This window comes from Mustela erminea, chromosome 13 (genome assembly GCF_009829155.1).
Source record: "Mustela erminea isolate mMusErm1 chromosome 13, mMusErm1.Pri, whole genome shotgun sequence".
Taxonomy (NCBI): Eukaryota; Metazoa; Chordata; class Mammalia; order Carnivora; family Mustelidae; genus Mustela; species Mustela erminea.
The window spans coordinates 72,790,298-72,814,607 of record NC_045626.1 but is presented as its reverse complement, the minus strand read 5'-3'; the positions used below and the strand labels follow the sequence as shown (position 1 = coordinate 72,814,607).

The 24,310-nt window shown below is 52.6% G+C and overlaps 2 long non-coding RNA genes across 9 annotated transcripts; one reads left to right on the top strand and one right to left on the bottom strand.

The window, feature by feature from the left end:
• Nucleotides 1-833: 833 nt before the first annotated feature.
• On the bottom strand, nucleotides 834-7,475 carry LOC116571896. 2 transcript variants are annotated; one of them, XR_004278036.1, is made up of 3 exons: nucleotides 7,171-7,475; nucleotides 6,798-6,873; nucleotides 834-999 (listed from the first exon to the last, which is right to left on the bottom strand). It is a non-coding gene; the product is annotated as an uncharacterized LOC116571896 (long non-coding RNA). The 2 variants fall into 2 exon arrangements; XR_004278037.1 differs by having other exon boundaries at nucleotides 834-996.
• On the top strand, nucleotides 7,476-23,941 carry LOC116571895. Of its 7 annotated transcripts, none has more exons than XR_004278033.1 (7): nucleotides 7,481-7,860; nucleotides 12,336-12,513; nucleotides 13,264-13,360; nucleotides 13,489-13,646; nucleotides 13,720-15,122; nucleotides 15,332-15,458; nucleotides 15,914-23,941. It is a non-coding gene; the product is annotated as an uncharacterized LOC116571895 (long non-coding RNA). The 7 variants fall into 7 exon arrangements; XR_004278034.1 differs by having other exon boundaries at nucleotides 7,482-7,860; nucleotides 13,495-13,646; XR_004278032.1 differs by having other exon boundaries at nucleotides 7,476-7,860; nucleotides 13,264-13,646; nucleotides 13,724-15,122.
• The last annotated feature ends 369 nt before the right edge of the window (nucleotides 23,942-24,310 follow it).

Sequence of the window (24,310 nt, the reverse complement as noted above, 5' to 3'; positions counted from 1 at the left end):
GCTGGGGAGCAGGTGCGGGGCGTCTGGAGAGGGTCTGTTTACAGACGGATGACGGGAGGGATGACAGCAGCACACACTCTGCCCCCCTTCTCTGTTGTCTGGACACAAAAGCCAAGACAAAGAAGCAAGGGGTGGGGTGATATGCAGGACCAGGACTCAGCGCACACAGGCGTGCCCACAGGGCACACACATGCTGGAGACAAAGGAGAGGCCCCCCAGGCAGAGGCCCAAGCAGAGGCAGAGGCAGGCACACACAGAACAAGGGATGTTTAAGGGAGACCTTGGGCAGGGCCTCCTTGTTTCCGAGCATTGCTCTTGGCACTGTGTATGAAGACGTTGGGGGAGAGCAGTGGGCCCCCAAACCTTGCCAGTCCCATCAGACTCTTCCTGAAAGGAAACAGCTGGTGGACTCCACAAAGTCTAGGATACACTCAGGTCCTGGGGATGATAAAGCAAGCACGAATGTACAGTGGGCTCGAAGCTAGCCTGTGTTGGATCCATTCAACAGCGTGTTCACACACAGGAAAAAAGCCAAAGACATCTGTGGACAGGACTTGTTAGTTATCTTCTTGGCAGACAGTGCTGGGGTCTGTGGAGTCCTGAAGACCCCCTTCTAATGACCTCCCAGGAGTCAGAAGCTCTTTGGAGAGTCTCTAGTGGCCCTCCCAACAGAGAGAGAAAGAGAGAGCCAGAAATTCCTGAGCCCGTGAGGGGGCTGTGTTTTCTACACTCAGGTCACTGAGTTCACGGTTTTCTCCTGAAAACCCTCCAAAAGAGGTGATGTTTATACAGAATTTACTGAGGTCCAGAAAGGTAGAGTTCCTTGCCCAAAGTCACATGGTGAATGAGAGGTGGAAGTGAGATTCCAACTCAGGCCTGGCCATGGATCGGTGTCCATATCTTGGGTGACAGGAAGGCAGAGAAGGCAAACAAGTCAAAGAGTCAGTTGGCAGGGGGTCTGGCAGTTCCTGGTGGGCTCTTCCCTGCTTCTGCAGACTGCTAGGGAAAGATGCCTGGTGGTGTTGTTTGGACACCTGGATCCAGCTGTGCCTGAACCCAGTATAGCTGTGGACTCGATTCTGCTACCTGAAACTGAAAAGATCCTGAAAACACAATAGCAATTGATAGAGTTATTCCTGTGATGTTCTTATTCTTGTGATTTTCAGTTCTCAGTACCTGGTACAGTGTCTGGCACTTGCTCTGCTTTTTCTTGATCTCAAAGACTACCTGGGTCACTCATATTTACTTCCATTAGCTCCTTGATCTGACTGCTACTTGCAAAGTGGCTTGTCTCTACCCTGGACTAGGCCAGGTTGGCCCATAGCGGGTGGAAGCTTCTCAGACTGGGGAGGTCTGTTGGGCCCAACGTGGGCTCTGCTGGGTGGGATTGTGCAGTGGGTGGGTGATGGGGGAATGAATGATCCCCTATGGTGGATGTCCCCTTGACACCTCCCATGCCCAGGCATACTGGTGGCTTTATACTGCAGGCCCCTGTGACTCTCTGGTGATTTCTCTGGCCAAGGGCACATGGTTGGTCAGCTTCAAGGGCAGCTGGGAGGTGGCAAGGGGTTGATGCACAAGGAGAATCCTTTATCCATTACAGGTAAGAGTTGGTGGTTAGCTACCCCGGCATCCTTGACCTCAAGGGGGATGGCTCAGGTGTGTCCCGCTCAGTCTCTCAGCGGACCTCAGCAGGACGGAGTCCTAGTTGCCCACAACAGCTAGTTTATTGTTATGGCCTGACTTGTGCCCTCTACCCCAACCAAATTCATATATTGAAGCCCTAATCCCCAAGGTGACCGTATTTGTAGATGGGGTTTTATGGGGATTGCTAAGATTATATGTGGTCATAAAAGTGTGGTCTTAATCCAGTAGGACTGAAGTCCTTATAAGATGAGCAAGAGACAGGGTTCATGTGCACAGAGGAAAGACCATGTGAGAATGCAACAGGAAGAGAGCCATGGAGAGAGGCCAAAGAAAGAGGCCTCAGGAGAAAGAAAGCAACATTGACTGAACCTTGACCTTGGACTTCCAGCCTCCAGAACAGTGAGAGGATGTTTGTAAGCATCCTAATCTATGGTATTTCATTAGAGCAGCCACAACAGACTAAGACATTCCTTAATGTCCCTATTTCGCTTTCCTCTATTCACTGTCCCTTAATAATGCTTCCTTGGACCATCTCCCAAATAAGCTACTTGCACTTGAATCCCTATCTAAGGGTCTGGGATAGTCCAGATAGTCCAGACCCAGGCTGATACACCTGTCCACACCTTATCCAGTGGGGACACATTAAGGCAGCCCCTGGGGGGCAACACAGAGGTAAGACCCTGTAAACACTGAACTGTAGTCTTCCATGGTAATGATCCTGAGCCAGCAATGTCCCTTGGGGACTGAGCCAGACATTAACCACTGCTGGCCATGCCAGGGAGGGTGAAAGGACCCCAGAGCGACCCCAGCAAGGTGATGGGATTCAGCTAGATGTGGGGAAGGCACAACCTTCCCAAGGGCAAGTTGGGGTGAATGTGAATGCAGGTGGATTTTTAGATTCCACTTGCGGGTTTTTGAATCAGACAGCGCTGGGTGCGCATCTCAGCTTTGCCACTTTCTAGCTGGTTGAGCTTGGGTAAGTCACTTCCCTTCTCTGAGCCTCTCTTCCCTTATCAGATGAATCAACATCTCCCCCAGAGGGTGTTAGGCGGGAATGTGGATGAAGCACTTGGAAGTGTCAAGAAAGTGGGTAAGGGGTCCACCTTATTCCTCTGAAGGTGATTCCAGGGAGCAGGAGAATGTGGTGGCTGTGGGGAATTGTTGAAAGGCACATTCTTTCTGGGACATACCAAACGGAGCTCTCCACTGCTATACCACGTCTCCTACTGAATTCAGGGAGCACCCCCCACTCCTGGTGAGGATGGCTGCTTTGATGAGTCAAAATGGAATTTTCTGTCGGGATGGGATGGGAGCTGCTTCCTCAGGGGACAGCTGTTGGAGAGGAGCTCCCTGGATGCCATGATGCAGGCACACAGTCTTGGTCAATAACATGGCTTGAGGGCAGACTGAATCTTTTCCCCCAGCCCTTCCTCTGGAGGTGTGGCAGTTGTGGTCAGGCAGTGAGGTGACGCCAGTGCTGTTACTGGTGGTCGTGGGGTCTGTATGACTAGGTAACATGGTAAAGAAGCCCACCTGTCACTAACTCTAGAACCCCCTGACCACAGGCATTGGGACAGTATAAGAAAGAATGAGGTCCAGAGAGGTCTGGTTCCCCCCAAATTGGAAAGAGAGACTCCAACAAAGCCCTGTATACTCATGTTCACAGCAGCATGATTCACAGCCACCAAAAGATGGAAACCATGCAAATCCAGATGAACTGGTAAGCAAACTGCTATATTCCTATGATGGAATAGTATTCAGCCATGAAGAGGAATGGAATACTGGCATGCACCACAGTGTGGATAAACCACAAAAACATCATGCTGAATGGGATAAGCTGGAACCCAAAGGCAGATATTGTACAACTCCACTTATAGAAAATAACCAGAATAGGTAAATCCATAAAGACAGAAAGCAGATTCGCGGCTGCCAGTAGCTGTGGGAGGGGAAGACAGGGAGTAACGGCTTAATGGTGGGGGGTATTTTAGGGTGATGAATATGTTTTCGAACTAGCCAGATGTAGTGGGTGCCCACTGTGAATGTTGTAAACTTCTGTGAGGGAAACAATCAGTACAACTAAAAAGCAACTTACTGAATGGGAGAAGATACTTACAAATGATGTATCCAGTAAAGGGTTAGTCTCCAAACTACATAAAGAACTGATACAGTTCGACACCCCAAAAAGAAATAATCCGATTAAAATGGGCAGAAGGCATGAACAGACATTTCTCCAAAGAAGACATCCAGATGGCCAACAGACACACGAAAATGTGCCCACCATCTCTCATGATCAGGGAAGTGCAAATCAAAACTATAATGAGATACCATTCCACACGAGTCAGAATGGCTAAAACCAGAAACACTGGATAAAACAGATGTCGGTGAGGGTGTGGAAGAAAAGGAACCCTGGTGCACTGTTGGTGGGAATGCAAACTGGCACAGCCACTGCGGAGAACAATATGGACATTGCTCAAAAAATTAAAACTAGAACTACCTTACGATCCAGAAATCGCACTACTGGGTATTTACCCCCCAAATACAAAACTCCAATTCAAAAGGATACATGCACTGCTCTGTTACTACCAGCATTATTTACAATAGCCCAAATATGGAAAAAGCCCATGTCCATCAGCTAATGAATGGATAAAAAAGAAGTGGTATATCTATCTACAATGGAATATTACTCAGCCACCAAAAAGAATGAGGGCTTGCCATTTGCAACAACAGGGATAAAGCTAGAGTGTATAACGCTAAGTGAAATAAGTCAGAAAAAGACAAATACCATATGCTCTCTCTCATACATGATATTTAAGAAACAAGACAAGCAAGGGGGAATGAGAGAGAATCCAAGAAACAGACTCTTGGCTATGGGAGACAAACTGCTGGTTATGGGGGGGAGGTGCAGGGATGGGGGAAACGGGATGGGAATTAAAGCATGCACTTATGTTGAAAAAAGATAAATTGAAAAAATATTTACAAGAAAATGAAGTTGTTAATTTGATATTAAGTGAAGTTCTACTAAAAAATCCAACAGGCATGGTGGGGTTCATGAGTGCTCAGCAGGATGCAGCTTACCGATGACAGAGTCGCAGCTGTGGAACCCTGCATCTGGGGTTCCACAGAAACCCCTGGTTTCTCCAGGGGTTGCTTTAGGGATAAAGAGAAGCCTGTGCTGCCCACCCCCCGCCCCACCTTCTGGACATGTGACCTGTGTCAGAATTCCCCTGGAACTCTTGAGCTGAGTGGCAGGCAGTGTTAGGAGCCAAAAACTATCCGTTTGCACATCCTGGTGGGAAGATGGGAGCTGCCTGGTCCAGTTTAAAGGAGCAAAGTTTATTCTCACGTGGATCTTCTGAGATGGTGGCACCTCCTCCCGTTGCCGTGGCAGCCAGCGCTCCATCCTAAGAGGCTCAGGCCATTTTCAAGAGAGGCAGAAGAGAGAACGTTAACACTTCTCTTTGGGGTTCCATCTGGTGTTCCTATCTGCCTGTGGGCTCTCGGGGCCCGAGTTAGCTCTGTAAATGTCACCTGGAAGACGAGTTCCTGGCAAGATGGGGTGAGGATGACATTTACCATCCTGAGGTGTGCTCTGCAGTGTCCAGGGCCTCCGCACAGGATAAGGGGAGAGTCAGAGCTACACTGATGGGGAGACAAGAAGGGTGCTCCATCTAGCTATCAAACTAGACATGAATCCCAAAGGAGGCGGCACTAAATGCCTCGAGGCTGCGGGATGAAGAAGGCACAGTGGGTTTCTAACCCTCCCCAGGAAAATGGAGGGAATTTGCTCACCACAAAAGCGCTCAACAGGTGGACAAAAAGAGGGCATGGAACCAACTGAACCCCTAGGAGAGCTAGCTTGGGCTCTCCATGATCAACAAATGTGCTGTTACAGGAGTGGGGCAGAGGTCAGCCACCTGGGTTCAGACTGGTTTTGGTTTCTGCTGGATATGGGGTCTGGCCCTCCTTGTGTTCCTCAGTTTATGGCTCATCCTGAGTTCACCTGAGTCAGACATGATCCCTTCATAGTGAGACCCCCGCTAGCCTCTCACGATCACTTCTTTGGCCTGCCCCCCTCACCCCCGCCATTTTTGTCAATGCTGTCCTTGAAAGGATATCCCTAGAGCAAAAGATACTTGGAAATAGGACTGTGGGCTCTTTATAGTTCATCTTTAAGAAGCCCCTCGGTGGGTTGAGCCGCTGCCTTCGGCTCGGGTCATGATCTCAGGGTCCTGGGATCGAGTCCCGCGTCGGGCTCTCTGCTCGGCAGGGAGCCTGCTTCCCTCTCTCTCTCTCTGCCTGCCTCTCTGCCTACTTGTGATCTCTCTCTGTCAAATAAATAAATAAAATCTTTAAAAAAAAAAAAAAGAAGCCCCAGGGAAAAGGAGAAGTGTTTGAAAACCTGGGAGCAGACAAGGACCTTGATTATTTTTTTTAATCCAAAAGGATATTGGAAACGATAGGCTGATACTCAGGAGAATTTGAAGACAGATTATAGAACAGGTGGCTTGGGAATGCTTTAGAAAACGTCTTCCTTTTTGTTTGTGGTGTGAGTGACCCAGGGGAAGGTGGTAGAGTGGGTAATGGGAATATTTTGGCTATGTCCTCTGGGCCATGCTGTGACCACATCCCATCTTGCCCTTTCAGTTTCATGTGAGTCCTCCTTCCTGGGGAGGATTGCTAGCTTTGCTAGGGCCGGGCAGTATCTCGGACCTCCCCTGGGATCTTTAGAGCTCCTGCAATGTCCTTGGGCTGGGCACATTGGCGGAGTGCTGTGGGTTTGTTGAATGGGATTTGGATTTCTTGAAGACCAAATCGGGGGCCTGGGGGAGGGTGGCGTCCCAGGGGGAGATGGACAATATGGAAGACAGCCAGTAAACCTAGAACCGAAAATGGTCAGTTCAAATCCTGCCTGGGTCCCCTACTGTGAGCAGCTCTCACAGCTTCTCGGAGTCTCAGTGTCTTTATCTGAGCAATGAAGATGACAAATGCTATGCACAGAACTGTAAGCATTAAACGGATGTCCTAGCATTATAATAGTAAAGTTTGTGTTTTGAGCCTTTGTTGAGCGCCACGCCCTGTGCTAAGCTCCCCTCCCCCATGCATTTCCACATTTAATCCACATAACCCGATGAGGTGGATTCCATCATTACCTCTACTTTATGGGCTAGGAAACCAAGTTTCAGGAACGCTGTGTCCAAGGTCATCTGCCAGAGGATGTGCAGGAAGCTGAAATGGAAACCCATGACAGGCTGGCTATAGAGGCCACTGGGACCGTCTAGCACAGTGGTGCCCAAGCTTGAATGTGCATCAGAATCCCCTGGAGGGCTTCTTAAAACACAGAGCTCTGGGCCCCAACGCAGAGTTTTCCACCCAGTAGCGCTGGGATGAGCCCTGAGAATTCGCATTTCTCCTAAGTTCCCAAGTGATATTGACGCCCCTGATCTAGGACGGCTTTCTCGCATCCCTGCTCTATGGAACAGTAGGTACTAAGCAGAGGGCCCTTCAAAAAATTAAAGACCAAACTTATAAAAAGTGGTTGGGCCAAGTGGTGTTGTGGCACTTCAAGCGGGTATGAAGCTTCAGGCAGGGGTTCAAATCTTCACTCCACCATAAGCTTGTGCCCATCTAGCAGGAATCATTGAGTAGCATACTCGGAGGCCACGCGGGTGAAGCACCTGGTGCTCCAGGACCAGTGTCCTCCCATTACGCGGGGCTCTTGGCTTGGGCTCCCGGGACGGCGGTCGCGCGCACCTCTCCATCAGCGCGCCCTGGGCCGAGTCCGGCCCGGCAAGCGTTGCTATGGCAGCGCCGCGGGCGGGGATGCTGGAGGCCCCGCTCGCCCCTTTGTGCCGCGGGGGCGGAGGCGGGCTCCCCCCGCTCGCGGGCCAGGACCCCGGCGGAGGGCGGGAGGAGCGTGAGAGGGGAGGCCGCGGGGTTGCAGGGGCTGGGGGCGGCGCGAGAGGGGCCGAGGCTCGGGCCGGGGGTGGGGCTCCTCCGCCCGCCAGCCGCTCCCGCATTAAAATTTCATGGGCGCTGCAGCAGCTTACAAAGACGACGCCGGCTGCGCTCGGGGGACCGGAGGGAGGGAGGCTGCGGACGAGTGCGGGGAGGAGTTTGCGATGGGAGGCGCTTGCAGGGGCTCCCCCAGTTCTGAGCCGTGAGCCCGGGCACAAAGAGCCCTCTGCACTCGCGCTGCAGGACCGCGGACCCGAGGTAAGCCGCCGCCCCGTGCTCACAGCATTTCCTCCCTAAGCGTCCTGGTCCCCGCGCCGCGAACAGCCTCGTTCCCCGATGTCGGGGTCCAGGGTGGGTCCCAGGCAGTGTTCAGGGGATGGAAAAGGCTGACCGGAGTGCCCCCCATTTGCTGGATGGAGAGCTTCTGCCGCCAGTGCTTGTCCGGTGCGGCCAAGACCCGGGCCTGGGTGGGGCTTGGGGGCGGGAGGGGAGACTGCGCTGGGAGTCCAGTGCTAGTGGGGGTCTTCAGTCATGATCCAAGGGCGAACAAAGACCCTCCCCACTCCACCCTGCTAACCAGACAGGAGGGGACCCCGGACCTTCTCGGCCCACCGGGTTGGCAGCTCAGTGGCCAAGCCTGGGACAGAGCCCGCATGGCCTCGGAACTGGGGGTGGGAGCGGGGTGCTTGAGCCCCTCTTCCCTCACTCGGAGCCCACCGCCCAGTGCCTGCTCAGGCCCCATCAGTGGAACTCAGATTCTAGTTGTGCGGCGTGCTGGGTGGGTCCAAGGGGATGGGGAAGACAGAAAAACCACCTTTCTTGAGAAGAATAATGGCAATGATAATGATAAGAATAATACATCAGTTTATAGAGTGCTTACTTTATGCCAGCAACATGTCTAGTGCTTTGCACGCATTACCACAACAGTCCCAGGAGGAGGTAAGAACCCCATTTTAAAGATGAGGACATTGAGATCCAGAGAGGATTAGGTACACGTCCAAGGTCACACAGCCCATGATTTTGTATCCAGATAGGTAGGAGTCTAAAGCCCAGTTTATACCCCCGAACAACGTCTGGGGAGCCCTCAGAACCCACCAGCTCCCTTGCCACCTCCTTCTCCCTCCTCTAGGAGGAGGACACTCGAGAGAGAGAGGCTGGAAATTGAAGAGGGAGATGCCAGATCTCCTGTCCCCCTCAGCGGAGGGTCCTGGGCTAGAGAAACTGCTTCTTGGACTCTGCAGGGGGAGGCCTGGGGGGCTTGGATTTCCTACCCTCATCCCAGGCCCAAGACCAGCCGCTGCCGCGCGCGCGGGGATTGCTGGCGCGCACACCCCACTGCAGTGCCGCCGCGGGGAAAACGCCCCCACCTGCTGCTGGGGGAAGGGGGTAGGGCGGGAGGCAGTAGTGCGGGGAGACGGGTGGGGAGAGAAAGGCGACAAAACGTGCGGCAAGAAACCAAACGTAGGCTTTTCCTCGATGCCAAGCCCAGACTGAGCGCCAACCCCGAGCAGAACGCTGGTTCTGGGCACAGTGCTTCACTTTCCAAAGCGCATTCCCCTCTGGGAGCACCTGGGAGCTCTGCGATGCCTGAGTTTGGTGGGGGTTGGTCGGGAGGGGGGAGGCGGGGATGAGTAATTCCACTTGACAGACAGGGAAACCTGAGGACAGCGGTTCTCAGACTTTAGGGGCGTTGTTTCAAATATGCAGATGTCCGTGCCACGTGGCCGGGGGATGAGTCAGCAGGACTTGGGTGGGGCTGGGCATCTGGATGTTTACTCAGACCCCTCCTCCCCCTCATCAAGCAGGTGGTGAGACCCTTTGTGGAGTGAACAGTACCCAACCTCTCCCCCCAACCGCGGCGCCTTACCGTGTCGCAGTCCGAGCAGAATGGTTTCCTCTGGATACTTTGCCAGTGCCTCGCTTTGGGGGGCATTGAACTCATCCCGCACTGACTCATTAATTTCACGTTGAGAGAATTTTCGGGGTAACATCTCCTATGCCCCTCCCACACCAGGCACTTGATTATTTGATGACCCTTGCCATTGAGAAAGGTTCTGAAATCTACCCTGCATCCTTCTGGCTGCATTTTTTGAGGTCCTTCTCCCCACTCCTGGAGAAGAGAGCTGGTCCTCAGAGCCCCCAAAAGGAACCATAATGCTTTACTGGAGCTTTAGGAGGCCCATTCTGTATGCCTGGGTTAAAAATGAGAATTTTGTCATTTTGGGTGATTTTAGAAACAAATTTCATACGTTTAATAAAATGGATGATGACTGTAAAAGGTTGGAAAAGACCAGTGTATTCTACGCATTCGCTTTTGTTGGATCTGCCAGTTGTTTTCTTTCTTTCTTTTCTTTTTTTTTAAATCTTCATTTTTAAGGTTCCTTCTCTGGATCTGATAACATGCTTCCACCGTGTCACCTGCTTTTTAGGTCCGCTTCAGTAAGGAAGTAACTTCCCTCCTGTGAGCCTCAGTCCCCTCATCTGTAGAGCGGGAATCATAATCCCTGCCTTAATCGTAGTGCCTGCCTTAAAAGGCTGTCTCGAAGCTATAAAGCAGTATATATAGAGTGCCTGTAGCCAGTAGGTGCCTAACAGAGATATTATTGCTTAGAATGCCAACTGTGTACTGCCTGAGTTCACTTGCATGGCTCCTGAGTCTTGTATTGATCCCCAGTTATTTGCTTTTATTTGTATTGGGGCTGTCGGTTCCCCTCCTGGGCGACCCTTGGGCTGTTTGAGCCGGGTGGGGGGGGGGCAGGGGGTGTTTCTGGGTCCCTGGGTCCATTGTGCAAGCTCAATGGGCCGGTGAATAACTTATAGGCTAGTCCTTTGTTTGGAGGGGATCCTTCTTCTAGTGTCCTGAGGCCTGGCTCATCTGTCAGAGGGAACTCGGTAGAATACCCAGGGATACACAGGGGCAGAGGCAAAAGCCAGCTGAGAGTGACATATGCGTCTGCGTCCCTCTCCAGGCTGATCAGATTAGATGAGGCAGGTGTCATTCCCCAACCCCCGCCCCTGCCTTGTGGTCCAGGTGGGCCCCTATGAAAGCTGGATGAGTCATGGAAGGGAGGGACAGACTGAACCACTGTGTCCTCAAGGGGACAGAGCAGATAATGAATGGAAACCAATATCTCTACAATTTCATGACCTTTTACCAGGCTTCTTGCTGGGTGCTGCCTCACAGAGACCTTTCTGGGTATTCCAGCTGAGAAACGAGGCTCAGAGAGGTGGTGTGATTAGCTCAGGATCACACAGCCCATTGAAAGGAGAGTCAGGACTTGACACTGGGGGTCAGGGTCCTGACTCTGAAACACGTGTTTGTAACTACTATGGTCCCTTCTCTTTTCCTAAATGCCAGCTTAATCAGTTGCCTTGAGACCATGTAAACAGCTAATCAAGGGACCCGGTGTGGTTTAGCAATTGTGGACCATTTCCCCCACAGTAGTATTAATGCTGCCAATCACGGTGCTTGAGGCGTGCACATACCTTCCCCGGGTGTCTTCTCCCATCTCACCACCACCCCGTATTTGAGCACAAGTCTTCTACCCCTTTGGGGTTCCACAAGCCTGTTTAGAATCCAGTTGCCTCACACTCTGGCTGGGTGATGTCGGAGCGAGATACTTCGGATGTAAGCCAGGGACAAGAAAACCCAGTTTATTCTTTTGTGAGGTAGGCTAACGTGCCCCCAGTTAGCCTCTGTCCTCAATATGTATTGCTTTCCCTTCATTGTCTTCCTTTAGCTCCCTTTCCTTCTTCCCGCAGCTCAGGGGCTCCCTTGTGTGAGGTCGACTTGAACTTCCAAGCTCCTCTTTTGTGTATGCTGCATTTGAGTTTGTTCAGAAACGGGGCTTTCCACTGCTCTGCAGATGGGCCTGTTTCCTGCGCACTGTTCCTGTGCCACTCCTTATTCCCAGGAGGTGCCCGTTACTTCTCGGCACTCACTCATCCGAGGCAATTTAGGCCAACATCTCCTGTATGCCAGCTCTCCGAGCAGCAATTTTATTCCAGAGTCAGGGAAAAAAAAAAAGAAAGCAAAAACCCAAGAACCCAGAGGGACCCTAAAATGCAACCAAATGCATATTTCCCTGGCAGCTGTTCCTCCCTTACCGGGAACAGCACAGAGTTTGGAGGGAACAGGAATATTCCACGATGGTGTAAAGAACCGCGCGTGCAGTGGTAGTACTAACAGTGTAAGGAAATAATAGCATGTGAGCTCATAGGTAGTATTTATCATCCCACGGGACCCTCACGTCAGCTCTGCAACTTGGGCGCCATTATTGTCCCATTTCACGGGTAAGAAGTCAGGCCCAGAGCCAGAGTGCACTTGCTCAGTGTGGCACAGCAGGACGGAGACTGTGCCGTCAAGCCCGTGCCCTGTCCAGTGCGATAAGATGCTTAGGCTGGCCATGGATCCTCCCAGATATCTCCCAGTTTCCTGTTTTCTTTTTCTTTTTTTTATACATTTTATTTATTTATTTATTTTACTTAATTAGAGAGAGAAAGAGAGAGCGAGGGCGAGGAGGGGCAGAGGGAGAGGAAGAAGGAGAGAAGCAGACTTCCCGCTGAGCACGGAGCGTGACTCAGGGCTCGATCCCAGGACCCTGAGATCATGACTTGAGCCTAAAGCAAGAGTTTACTGCTTTCCCCACTGAGCGTCCCAGGCGCCGCTCTGATGCTCTCCAGTGTACCTGTGGGTACATATTAGTCCCCTGCTCTTCTTTATTTCACTTCAGTGACTGCTGGACCCATCACCCTGCCCACCCATGGGGTTGCAGACACGTCGACGTGACCACTACGACCATAACAGCATCGAAGGACAGCCAGGATGACCCTTCTGTGCACCCCTGGGGTAACAGACTCCAGCTTCATGCTATGAAATCCATTTGGGTAGAAACCCTCTGAATCTTAGAGGTAGGAGGGACCTCTAGAATCTTCTGGAGTCCAACCCCTCAAGCAAGGCTTCCTTGCTGGGGCCCCTGACCTTGGCCTGCAGTGGAGGAGTGGGAGAGTAGTGGGAGCTGAGACGCCAAGGCCCTGGGGCCCCATGGAGGTCTCTGACCTTTGATTTGTCATTACATCAAAGGAGTTTTGAAAAATAGCATTAACAATTTAGATATAATAACACGCACCCATTCCAAGTATACATTTCAATCACTGTGCTTGCCAGATGTGGACACCTGCATAACCATTGTCACAATCCACATCTAGAACACCTTCAGCACCCCAGATGTTCCCTTGTGTCCCTTCGCTGTCAATCCCTTACCTGCCCCGGACCCAGCCCCAGGGAACCACTGATTGGCTTTCTAAGCCTAGAAACTCGACTTGTGTTTTCTAAAGTTCCATTAACATGGAATCTTTTGCATTTGGCTTCTTTTGCTGAGGATAATGTTTTGAGGTTCCTCCTTGTTATGGCATGGATCAGTAGTTCAATCCTTTCTTGAGTCTTATTTTATGGAAGCTTGGTGTAAATCTATAACTTCGTCTCCTGTGCACAGTTCGATGATTTTTTTGCAAATGTACTAAGTTGTGCACCCACTGCCATAAATCCATTTTAGGATATTTCTACTGCCCTGGTAAGGTCCCCCTTGACCCACTCATGGCTAATCTCCACCACCTGCTCTTGATTGCAGACGACCCCTAATCTTCTTTCTGTCTCTGTAGGTTTGCCTTTTCTGGACATGTCATATACGTACATGGAGTCAAACAGCACGCGGCCTCTTGTGCCTGGCTTCTTTTCTCTCCGTATTCTCTCTTCGAGGTTCGTCCAAGTCGTAGCATTTAACAATCATTTATTCCTCTTTACTGAGGCGTAGCTTTCGTTATACAAACATACGAATGTTCTTCCATCTACGAGGACAGGATTTTGACTTGATCTATCTTACTGAGGTAAAGGCACCTGCATTCCAGGAGGCATATCCTGTTTCTGGGACATCGGCGTTACACGGAGATTTCCTCGACAGGTGAAAACAATTTTGGGAGCTCTTACCGTGTGCCAAGTCAGTGGCTACACCTTGGAGCATAATGAACATTGAGTCGCACATCAGGTACGTGGGGCTGGGGAGCCAGTCTTACCTGTTTGTCTGCACCTAACACACGTCTCCCTTTCTACCCTCCTAGACAGCTACCTGCTTGACTCAGGGGTTGATGTTTCCCTTGAAACCTTCATTGCCTTATGGATATCGGGGTCTGCGGAACCAGGGGAAGGGCCATTGTGAACAGCCTAGGGTCTGTTAACGGAGTGCAGCGAGGTCCTGGGACAGAGGAGAGAGAAGGGATTTCTGAATTCTTCCCGAACATTCCTGGCCACACCCGGGAAGCAGCCTTGCAGATAAGTATTCCAGTTTACCCACCCACAGCCTACCCGCCTGCCCTCTCTCAGTCTGTGCAGGAAAGTACAGAACCTCAGAATCCCCGTGTAGGAGGGGAAATGGGTGATCAGGTTTTCTAGCCCTCTAGGTCACAAACAGAGACCTTGTCCCCATTTTATGGGGCCCCAGAGAGGGTGACCGCCACACCCCTCTTTTGGCACAGAGCCTAGAATTTTGTCAACTCCACCATCAGGAACTTCTGTAGACTGGAGTTTAATGACCTCATATTGAGATCTCGTAGATCTGGGATCAGAAGAAGTGAGTCAGATGGGGGTTGGGGACTCCTGGTGGCTCTTCTCAGTGCTGGCCCTTTGTCATCATCATATTTGTAAAACTTGGCCCAGGGCTCCTTTACCCAGCAGTGGAGTGGGGACATGGGCATGGTGACTCTAGGGCCACATTCTTTCCTCCAGATCTGGACCCTTGCCCTGAGTCCCAGGTGCCTGAAGCAAGCTCCGGCCACACGTTAAGAGGCGCCCCCGACTCTCCTGGCCCAGCTCTGCCAGCCGCTGAAGAGAGCTTAGATGTCACCAGAAGCAAAACTGAGATATGATTCTGGGTCAGGACTAGGAGGCATTTGATGGGGGCAAAAACGTATCTGAGGCTGATCTGTAGGGCCCCCCTCTTTCCTCTCCACTGCTTCACACTGTGGGTTAGTACTGTGTACTCTGGATGAATGTAGGGCTGGAAGAATCCCAGGGCGCAAAGAGAGAGAGAGAGAAAGAGAAAGAGGGACGGACTTCCCGGGGCTACACAGAATGGCAAAGCCGGATCAGGAGTCTGGATTCCTGACTCCATTCACTGCTTCTGCTCAGCTGAATTTGTCTTACTTTGTCCTGAGGCCCCTTCTGCAGTTTTTGGGGAACAGGGAGGTGGGTGAGGGAGCCCCTCCTTATCCCGAGGACATTCTGGGGTGGGAGGAAGGGAGGTAAAGGGGAGTGTGTCTGGGCCCAGCCTCTCTGACCCAGGGTGCTCTTCTTGCTGGCAGAGACTTCTGGCCAGGCCCGGGTCGGGGGACGGGGCCTGGGTGCAGTTTTCTCCTGCGGTGTGGTTGGCTCTTTTGTCTTCCAGGAAGGGATCTACACAGGAAAGGAGCTGGGAGCTGGGCCTGGGCTGCCCACGTGCTGGCTGGGTGCTTCCAGGTAAACCTGGGTAAGCATGGGAGAAGGAAGTTGCATTGAGCTTAGTTTTATGGGGGATGATCATTCTATTTCCAGAAAGGCCTGAGGTGAGAGGGGGGGAAGGGAGGAGCCAGGTGGCTGGAAGGCTTGCTCCACATGGTCTTGTGGGGGTGTGCGGGACAGAATCAAGACCACCGTGAGTGGGTTATGACAGACGTTTCAGTACATTCCTTCATTCAGCACAAACACGGACCAAGCACCTTCTCCCAGCGAGATTCCGGGGATCCAGAGGTTCACTCCAGAGACACGGTTCCACCCTCTCAGATCTTCACACCAGAATGTGCTTTATCACGGTCTCAGCGAAGGAGTGAGCTCCCCATCCTGGGAAGAGTGTGTGTGTGTGTGTGTGTGTGTGTGTGTGTGTGCGCGCATGTGCGTGTGTACTGGGGGTGGGTGGTGCAGAAATCCCCTTCATGGGAATGTTGTAAAGGGAATTCAAACCCCCTGGGGACTCTGAAGGCTCTTTTTGCCCACCTGGACCCTGCCCCTTTTCTGGCCATGATGCCCTTGGCCTTGCTTCTAGCTCCCCTGATTGGTTTTCTGTTCCCTGAGCTAGCCCTGCCAGGGTTAGAAACTCCATTCCTGAGTTTCTTCTAAAAGTCATTAGTGTCTAAAGCCCTGACCCCCACCCTTTCTACCCTTTCTAGGGAGACTGAGGGTCTCTGAAGGTGTCCCCCCTCAGATGAGGGGTTAGGTGGGGGGGTGTGGAGTGCTACGGGACGGAGGATGTGCCCTCAACCTAACTTGCTGCATTTCCCCCAGGTGGCTCTTCCTGGCTGCATCTCCAGGACTCCTGGTGTGGTCTCTCTGGAGCCCGCGTGACTCTGGACTCCGGCCACAGTGATACAGGGAGCAGCCTTTGGTGGTTTTCTGGAACTCTGGACAATTCTCGAGAGACCTCATCTTTTCCAGCTGCTCAGACGGCGCCTCAGACAAAAGGATCAAGGGCCCTTCTGGTTGGCGCTTGACTGAGGACAGGCCCTGGCTCTGGAGGGAGGGCTATGAGGGAGGCTGGCCACCCCCTGCCCCTCCGTGTCCACCTGGACCCTGCCTATCAGACCTTACCGTGTGTGCCTGGACACCACTTTTTGGCCCTGTGCTGACCTGATGGCTCTCTGCAGCCCTGCTCCTGGGCCAAGGCCCCGTGGACCCTTACCAAGGCTGGGTCTGGAAGGACCCTCCAGGCTGGGGCAGGACCACAGGGATGGGAGTCAGGGTGGAGCTGCCTAGTGGAAAGGAGGCCAGGCACAGCTTCATGGGCTCCATCGCCTGGAGTCTGTCTTGCGCCGTTTGCCTTGAGCGATTCTCATTTTTGTGGGTGCTTTTTGGATGAGGTTTTTCTCTGTTGCTCTCTGCCTGATGGTCACAGGAAGAGGGCAGTCAGGGTCTGGGCGGAGTCTGGGTCTTCCCCCAGTGTGGTTGAGTTTTGGGGGACAGATGGAGGGGCAGAAGCTGTGCTATCCTGAAAGGGGAGGGTTTGTAAGAGATGAGGAGGCCCGGGTAGGGGGAGCTTGCCAGAGGGAGACAGAAACTGGGCCCTTTTCGCACCATCCAAAGGGAACAGGCTGGATCCAGCCTTGTCCCCAGGCTCGAGGGGTCAGGTGACCCCAGCCAGATCTCTGATCTCTGTTCCTTATTGCACAGATCCTTGATTCTGTCCTTGGGGGACCAGGCAGGGCAGGCCCCAGGCACATGAAGCCCTCCCTGTCACACGGCTGCACGTTCACCTTCCTGCGTACGTCTCCATTCTCCGCTCTCCGCTCTGCAGCCTGTCTGGGGGGCGGGAGCAGGGGTCTAGTGCTAGCCCAGAAGCAGTCTGTGGGTCTCCATAGGCAGGTTGAAAAGCCGGGTGTTCTCTTCCTAAGTGGAGAGGGAGCCTGAATTAGCTCGAGCTACACTAAAAACAGACCACACCCTGGGAGGGAGGCTTAAACAGTGGAAATGTGTTTTCTCATAGTTCTGGTAGCTGGAAGCCCAAGATCCAGGTGGGAGTGATGGTTTCTCCCAAGGCCTTTTCCGTCAGCCTGTAGAGAGCCATCTTCTCGATGTGTCCTCACTGGGCCTTTTCTCTGTGTGCACTTAGTGGGGGAGGGAGGAAGAGGAACCGATCTGGTGTATCTTCCTGTTTTTCTAAGGAATGCCAGTCCTGTTGGAGGAGGGTCCCACTCTTAGGGCCTCTTTGAGCCTTAATTTCCTCTGTAAAGTTCCCATCGCCAAATACCGTGGCTTTGGGGGTGACGGCTGCAACCTATGGATTTGCGGGGGCGGGATCCAGTCACACAGATGCTCACTGCAAAGGTGGAAAGAAGGAGCCATTTTCCCCTCAGCAGCCCCACAGCCACGGGGAGAGGGAGGGAGAGCAGAGGTAGGGGACATAGGGACTGAGAGTAGGTGACACTGTGCTAGGATGGTCCCAGTGCTTTAGGGATACATGGAGCTGGCTGGACCAGGGCAGTGAGGAGGAGTCCCAGGGGAAGGCTGTCCTGGGAGGAGCCTGAGCTTTGGAGCCTCAGGGTGTGTCCCCCGCTACACAATCTTGAGCAAGTCACCTCACCTCTGTGAGTCCGATGCCCATTCTGTAACAGGAGCCATCTGCTCTGCTGGAGGGGAGGGCAGTGCAGGAGGAGTCCGTAAAGGCTCATGCCTGCCCAGTGCAGGGCTCCTAGCAGGTTGCTCCGTCAACACTCCCATCCCTTTGGGGGTTTAGATTCAGGGCTTATCTATTTTCGGTGCTCCAGAACTGCCAGCTCGGCATCTTCTAAGCCAGAGGCACTTCCACTGCCTGTGTTTCTTAATATCTACTTTGAATCAGCTTGGGGAGGTAGCTGCACTTTATGGCCTCCCGAGTAGCTCCAAATGCCTCCTGGGGTACCCTCTCATCAGGAGTGAGAGCCTACCATGGGCCCTTTTTTTTCTGTGCTGGTCGCTTGCAGGGGGATATAAGTGAAGCTCTAGGCACGATTGAAACCTACAGGATGGCACGGCCAAGCAATTGGAACTGGAGGACTGGAGAAGGGGGCAGAGAACAGTCCACTCAGTCATAGGTTCTGAGTGCTTGGGGGTGGGGGACAGGAGTAAGGTCCCAGAATCACCTGGACAGTCTTCCCAGCAAGGTTTTGAAGGATGAGAAAATGTGGCTTAGCTGACAGCTTCCAGGTCCCTGGAAGAGATTCGCAAGTAAGTCCTAGGAGATACCATTGCTTTTACCAAAAAAAAAAAAAAAAAAAAAAAAAAAAGGTTCAAATTCAACCAGTTTCTAAAAATGCAGGACTTATCAGAGCCTTTAAAGTGCCGATGGGAATTGTGAGTACTCAAGGACAGGCAGGATTCAGTGTTCTCCTGTTTTATGGCAATAGAGCCTTTTTCTTATGGGGCATCATTTAGAACTGAGGGGGCCATCTGGTGGGGCTTCTGTGGAAAAACCACAGCCGGGATAGGAGATGACACAGCTTGACACACTCAGGGGCTTTATAGCAGTGGCTGGAAAGGCAGTAGATGAGGAGGTGCCAGGGGAGTTGGAACTCAGTTCCAGGAGTCAAGTGAGCTCTGTGCAGTTTTGGTATGGGCTGAAGAGGAAGAGGGCCGGCCAGTGGTCAGAGTAGCTGGAAGCCTGGCACTTGGTGGTGGAGGTGTCCACTGGACATGGTACCTCTGGGCTTGATGCATCAACTCTTTTGTGAAAGATGCTGGTGTGTGTGCCCGCGTGCCTGAGTGTGACAGGATCCAGCCTTCTGGGAAGGGGCTGACCAGAACCAGGCAGGGGTTTCCGGCCAGGACCAGCAGGGTCTCTTTTCGGGGGGAGGGCCCTTGACGCCCACAGCTGAGAAATTGGGAAGCAAAAACGCTCTGGGGTGGGGGCCACAGGAGAGGCTTCGTTCTGGGGGGCTGAGGAGCATGGAGGTGGACCCCCTGCCCTGGTCAGGCCCCTCTCCCTGGCTGGTGGGAACGAGAGGCCTCCGGAGGGGCCGGGGCCGTGATGCATGGTGTGATTAACCTACTAACCCAGGGCTCGGCCAGGCCGCTGCAGCGTGTGACGAGGTGCCTGGCCTTCTGCCAACTGACTAACCCACTAACCAGGCCCCAGCATGCCCTACTAACCCCCTGCAGCCAGACCCTACTAACCTTGCAGCTCATGGGCCTTCCAAGGGGCTGGGACGTGGGGGCAGACGACGCTCCAGAAGGCCCTGCCCGTGGCCTGGGATCTCTGTGCAGACCCACATTCCAGTACAGGGCGTGCGAGCAGGACTCGCCAACTCTGCCACTTCCTGCTGGGTGATTTGGAGCAAGTCACCTAACCTCTCTGAACCTGGTTTCCTCAGCAGCAGAGGGGGGGCTATGATCTTCACCTCACAGGCTGTGGTGAGGATTCTTGTGAATATAAAGTTCTTGACATGTGGCAGATACTTTAAAAAAAAAAAAATGAGTGAGGGTTGGGGGTGGGAAGCCCAGAAAACCTGATTAATCACGTCCCCTGCCTTGGCCATGGTCCCTCTGGGTGTTCTGCACACAGAACCTTCTGCCTGGGGCCAGACACTCGCTTTGAACCCTGTCTCTTCCCCACATTCTTCCTTGTTCCAAGCTTTCTTTTCTGTAGGCAGCTCTTTTGTTCGATTACTAACTTGTCTAACCAGGGGGGGGTCCCTCAACCGTCCCCTGCCCATCCCTTAACCAACTAATGGACCTGTGTGTGTTCTTCCTTTTCTCCTAGTGACTCCTGTGTGTGTCTGCTGAGGTGCTCCCGTCCGCTGGTGCTGTGCTCTGACTTACTAACCCAGCCCCTACTAACCTCGTTTTCTCTTCTTACTAACCCCAGCCCTGCCGAGCTCTGGGCAGCCCCTCCTTTTGGCAAGCAGAGATCCTGGGGCCGATCCTGCACACCGATGCCCCAGTTTGCTGCCTCAATTGGCTGAGTTCAGAGTCCACTGGGCCAGGTCTAAGGCAAGGGACGGCCGTGTTTACCACACCAGTGGCCCACAGGAGGTGGCTGTCATGCGGACGTAGGAGGTCGGCCTCCGAGCGTGAACATCTCTTCTTTGTGCGGAAGTCTGGTGGCCACTGGGAAGGGGCGGAACCAGGGAAACCTCTGGGATTTCCCTGGGTGGGGAGGCCTGTGGGTCTGCAGCATGGAACACTGGGCTCTTCCCAGCCAAGGGGCAGAGAGAAGGGGCCTGCGGCCTGTGTGTCCTCCTTTGGAGGGAAACAAGGGTGGAACTGACTCCATCGGAAAGTGACAAGAAGAAGCATGGTCCTACACAGGAAGTCAATGGGATCGTGTGCCGCACCCGGAAGTCAGCGAAAGGGGGCGTGGCCCACACCAGAAGTCAGTAAGAGGGGTCCCTGCATAGGAAGTCAATGAAAGGGGTCTTTACCACACTGGGGATCACTGAGTGGAGCATTTAGTACAGGAAGTTGGCCAGAGGGGCATTTCTTAACCGGAAGTCAGAAGTCAGTAAGAGGGGTTTCTCACCTTATCACTAGGCATGACAAGGACAGGCCGAAAGATCAGTGAGAAGGGCCCTTCTTGCAACAGTAGTTGGCTAGAGGGGCCCTTCCCCTCCTTGAAGCCAGTAGAGAGGCGTTCCCCACACCGGAAGTAGATATGGGCCATTTTTCACACCGGAAGTCGTCGAGAAATGCTGTCCATGTCAAGAAGCTTGGGAAGGCAAGGAAGAAAACAGAACTACCCTGTGTTCAGGGGTTCGCACAGGAAGAAAGTAGGAAGCAAGACATGAACCCCAGGGCCTCCCAGTGTCCTGCAGTCCCTCAGGCCAGCCAGAAATTAATCCCCGGCTCCCAGTCCTGTTCCCACCCATGGCCCTGCCTCAGCTTGCCTTCCCCAGAGCCCGCCAGCCGCTACACCAGGGCCACACCTGGGGGTGATTTTATGCCTCACCTCCAGTAGGCACCTCGGTCTGTCTCTGTGGGCTAATCTCTGGCTCCTTTGCACTAACTCTTGCTCTCACCCAGCTAATCCCTGCCTCGCCCTGGCTGCCCCTCGGGGGGCTGCCCACTAACAGCCAACCCTACCCATCTGGGGGGCGCCAGGCTCCCGGCCTGGCTCTGACCGGCTCTTAATTAACTTCTCCTTCACCTTGACTAACTCCTGCCCTCCTGGTCTGTTCCTTTCAGCGATAACTAACGGCTTGTGGATTTCTTTCTGACTAACAACAGGTCTAACACTACTTGTTACTATTACTGTTAACAGCTTGGATGTCGGCATGGCTGGGATGGGGCTAACGCAGGTTTGGAACATGACTAATCCCGGCAGAGGTGTAGTTTCGTAGAGTTGGACTTGGCTTCTGCTCTGGTCAGAGCTATCTGTAGTCAGTAAAGATCGGGGGATTCCAAAGGAGGTGCTAGGGCTGGGGTGTGGCCCAGGCATGGCAAAATGGTACCCATTGAGGGTGGGATCAGAAAGCATGGTCAGCCGTGAAGGGTTATAGCCGCTGGAATCCCATCAACCTCTAACAGACTGCATTTGGGTTTTTTTAAATAATATAGCTGCCGTAGGCCAAATGGGTGGATGCAACTCTTGTGGGCTTCAACACGACTATCTGGTGTGGACAGAGGACGTGCCATTATGCATGGAATCATTGGTCACCAGGCCAAGACCTAGACTCCTTGATTTGGGGACTTGAGAGTTTTGGAAGTTCCAAGAATGAAGCTTAGGATCTGAATATTCAGAAGGGTTTAGATTCCATCGTCCATTCACACCTTAGTATAAATTAGCTCAGCTTCCTCTTTAGTCTTCTCTGCAGTGTAGCTGCACTGAGATGTGAGTTTGGCTGCAAGGGAGTTTGGTTTGCTTCAGGGTGGGGGGAGGATCCTTTGGCAGCAGAGGAGGAGAGCCATGGGGTCAGGGGATCTTGGGCAGGGGGTGAAAGGTAACATCAGGCTGAGATGGGGATGGGAAGAGGGGCCATTTTGCTGGCCCAGTCTGGTAGTTTGGTTCTGTGGGAAAGGGTAGTTCACGGCAGGGCTTGGAGGACTGGATCTGTTCAGGGCCAGGGTCAGAGGCTGGCCTGGAGACTTAGAGGCAGGTTGCTTGGGTCATTGAGCGCTTTGACAGCCATGGGCTTGGAACAAATCTAATGCACCTGGCAGTGGGGCCTTAAGGGAGGCCTGAACTACAAAGGGAACAAGAGAGGAGAATGCATTAGGAAGAGCTTGTGGAGGCAGCCTGGGTCATCACAGGGACAGACTGGATGGATGGGGTGGAAGTGGGGGAAGCACCTCTCTGATGCCCTCTAGTGGCCTCCCTGCCCATTTCTCTGGAAGCAGGAAGCTTGGGCCCTTGGCTTTCCTGGAAATTCTCTTTATTCACCTGCAAAGATCTTGATGTTGCTGAGGACCTAAGGTGAGCCCAGCACTGGGTGCTGGAATCCACCTACAGGCCCTTCCATCTGGTGCTTGTATAGCTCAGTGGGGGAGTTAGAGAACTTAACATGTAATGCAGTGAGATGGGTGCTGTGTAGGGCTGGGCAGGGCTGTGGAAGCACCCAGAAGGCGGACAAGGTTGCTGTGCACCTAGTTCATGTCAGGCATGGTGCTTGGTGTTGTGAACAAGTGCTGATTAAGTCCTCTGCTCTCCAGGACAGTTCATGCTGGTGCATCGGGTGGGCGCGGGGTAGAATGGAGTGTAGGCAGTCAGGGCAGGCTTTCTGAATGGGAGACATCTAAGCTGAGCCCTGGTTAGGTGCAGTGGGGCTGAGTTCCAGGTAGTGGGAATGGAAGACACAAAGTTCTGGGCATTGGAGAGGGTCGAAGAGGTTCAGGAAGGTTCATGGGGAATGTAGCAGGAGACAGATGGGACATGGACAGGCACCAGGCCCTGTTGCCTGGGAGTTTTGGATTTGTGTTAAGGGCAACGGGGAGCTATGGATGTGACCTGAGGAGGGGAGAGTTGGATCTTCAGGCTAACAATTTGGCTATTTCAGCCCAGGTGGAATTCTGAGGCGCTTACAATGTGTTCTGGTCAATTTTAGATAAGTGATAAGAACCTGAAGCTAAGGGACCCTTAGATCTGTCGTGAGATAAATAGAATCCTGAACCCCTTGGTCCAGCTGCAGTTAGTGCTGCAGTGACCAGAAAGCCAGGAAGGGGCTTGGCTGGGGTGACAGGGACAACTGAGAGGACGAGCAGCCCTGAAAGGGGGTCACCCCAGCCCTGGGGGTATGCGGCTCCCGGAGAAGTTCTGAGGAGATGTCCTCATGGACTGCAAGTCTCCAGGAGAACCTCACCTGTCCTGTGTGTCTGCCAGAGGGACACGCATGTGTAGAGTAAGCTTCCAAGAGGCAGAGCCTGGTCCCAGGGAAGGAGACATGTGTCATGAGGGGGAACAACTCTTCTGGAGGTGGAAGAAGAGGGACTAGGCCCCCTTTGAGACAGGTGGTGGTGACGGTGAGAGTCCAGGATTCTGTGTGTGAGTGTGTGTCCATGTGTGCATGCATGTGTGTTCTTGACTTAATACCTAAGGAAGCTGATCCCAAGTAGGCACAGTCTGTTTACCCCTCCCTGACCCAAGCCTTTGATGTTCACGCTGGGGTCAAGTCCACTGAACATCAAGCTCGTTAGGAGGAGGACTGTATGAGCTGGGGAGTTGGTGGCATACTGTGTTCAGGAGATGTCTGGGGTGGGGGACTGGTCCCATCCCAACAAAGCATCCTGAAGTTCCTTCTTGAGAGTCTGTCCAGGGACCCACTGTTTTACTTTAACCAGAGGAGACACTTTCTGTGTGGGGATAGATACTCTGCTACAAATTAAAGACCAGATTCTTATATGGATCCAGCAGTGGAGTGTGAACTTGGCTGTTTTTACTGATGAATGTAGCTTTCGTGTAAATACCATTTTGATATTAAAATCTGACTTCACACCTGAAGGATGGCTGTTGCTTAAGAGGTAGGAGGGATTGCCTACGTAGTTCAGGGGAGGGTGGGGAGCCAGGAACATTTTCGAGGAGACAAAGTGAGTTCTTAGCTTTTTCTTGAGATTCTGACCTTAGAAGTCAACATGATGGGGCCATTCCTCTTTATTTTCCATTGTGGGAAAATACACACAAGATAAAATTTATCATCATAACCATTTTGAGTGTTACAATTCAGTGACATTAAATACTTTCACAACGTTGTACAAACCATCACCACTAATGTTATTTTAAAG